General features: G+C 50.1%; 1 non-coding gene across 1 annotated transcript; it reads right to left on the bottom strand.

Moving 5' to 3' along the window:
- Positions 1–1,659: 1,659 nt before the first annotated feature.
- On the bottom strand, positions 1,660–1,732 carry TRNAR-UCU. Its single transcript has one exon. It is a non-coding gene; the product is annotated as a tRNA-Arg (tRNA).
- Between the last annotated feature and the right edge of the window lie 262 nt (positions 1,733–1,994).

Below are 1,994 nucleotides of genomic sequence, written 5' to 3'. Positions count from 1 at the left end.
TTAGAATAGATGACTCTTGTGGTCCCTTCTAACCCTATGGTTCTATGACCTTTGACTTCTGGCCAGGCAAGGCCCCACATGCTTAAGTGTGGAGACAGAAGGAAGTATATGGCTGTGGTGATTGTGAACTCAGATTATGCTGTGCTTCAGTGTGAGACAATGTCAATGCCATGGTTATAATGGCTAGATGGACATATCACAGAGGTGATGGGCCGATCTCGTAGAGAAGGGTGTCAGGAACTGGGTCACAGCCCAGACTGCTACAAGCACAGGTCACAGTGGACATATTTCCTCACCAGGGCACATCTCACCTGCAGCCCAAGTCCAGATCTGCACCCAATGCAGAGTTCCCTATTGGTCTCTTCACCTGTTCAGTTAATGGCCTGTATTTTTATCTGTCTGGGCACAACTGAAAATTGTATCTACTCCAGAATAAGAAGCCTTTTAAAAGAAAAGCCAAGTTGTGTTCAGTATCTGGGGCCAGTCTGCCCCGAAGGTATCAGTTCCTTGATGTGTGAGTGCACCTTGCTGGCCAATGAATGGAGCATTATTGCAATGGAGCAGAGGGAGGCTCCCTATTCTGTTCTCTGTAATAACCATTGAATCAGGTTGGGGCAGCAACAAGTAAGGGTAGGTCACAGTAACAGGAAACCACAGCTCCAGGAGGGAGCAGTGTGTGTTTTACCCTAGCTGAGTGTTGACTAGAAAGGCCTGTTTTACTTGTACAATCTTCATGTTCTTTGTTTCTACTGTTGCTGCCTCTAACTGTAAATCACAAGCAGCCCAGCACTTCTTCATTTTTCTTGTCTAAACACTTCCTCCTGAGCATGGCGGCCATCAGCATTCCAAATGGGTGCTCAACAAGGAAGTCTCTGCAGCTCGGACGTGGAGGCCAAACAGGAAGAGTATGTGAGGGACAGAGACAGGCTACAAATTTCCAAGGGGGGTAGCATGTGCCAGTCAAAGGATGCCAGCAATAGGGGCTTGAAAGCCGCTTTGTCTTCTTGAGGGAAGAGCAGTAAAAACAAGTGAGAGGCTCAGAGAAGATATCCGGGGGGTGGGGACATGGTAAAAGGGGCAGGCCTTCCAGATTCTCCTGGGTAAGCTGTAGCACAAGTGCATTTGTGTAGTCGTGGACACGAGGTGAAGGTGATGGAGTAGAAATCATTGGCTGTTGCATGTGCAGGTTTGAATCTTGCTGACTATGTTCTTTCCCCTATGTGGGTATGCCTTTTGCTGGCCTTGTGTTTTCCAAAAGTAGCGGATGAGCCTCCGGATATCAGAGACCTTCTCAAGGGCCCTTTAGTGCTCTTGGGACATCTCACAGCGCTGCCCAGTTCCCATCTGGCTCTTGCCGAGCAGGGCTTCCTGAAGTAGAAGAGGGTGGTGGTCGCTCTTTAGTCTTCTTACCAGTCTTGCTGTGCTTGGGGGCCATCTTTCCCTGAGACTCAAGAGAGCCAGAAAGCCCAACTTGTCTGCAGTCCATGGAGGCAGGAGAATGAGAAAAGAGAGAGACCTGCTTTGCCTGCCAGGGTCTCAGGAAGCTGCCCACATTCCTACAGGCTGTCAAGCAGCCACCAAGCCATAGCAGCTGTAGGAGTTGCTAACTGCCTTGTCAGACCAAGGGCTATAAGCACAAGCAAGAGTCTGAGAAAAGAGCACCCCAGGTGGGACTTGAACCCACAATCCCTGGCTTAGAAGGCCAGTGCCTTATCCATTAGGCTACTGGGGTAGGTACCAAGTACCCCTCTTCTCTGGGGAAAGTGGACAGATGAGACAGGGGCTAACATCACCACAGAGAGCTTCATTCGTATGGGAGGGAAGAAGCGAGTCTTTGTGGCCTTGGCCAAGGACTGCTGCGGGACACTGCCACCCTCAGACCATGCGTAGCCCTCCACTCTGGACGCAGACACGCTCTTTTATTGACTAGCTGAGCCAGGTCATTTTCTACAAGCTTTGGCATACTTCTGGCATGGCGATGACTAGCTCTTCTC

This window comes from Terrapene carolina, unplaced genomic scaffold, assembly GCF_002925995.2.
Source record: "Terrapene carolina triunguis isolate 2854851 unplaced genomic scaffold, T_m_triunguis-2.0 Scaffold23, whole genome shotgun sequence".
NCBI classification, from domain to species: Eukaryota; Metazoa; Chordata; order Testudines; family Emydidae; genus Terrapene; species Terrapene triunguis.
Note: the sequence above shows the minus strand (reverse complement) of the source record. Positions and strands in the feature narration are given on the sequence as shown.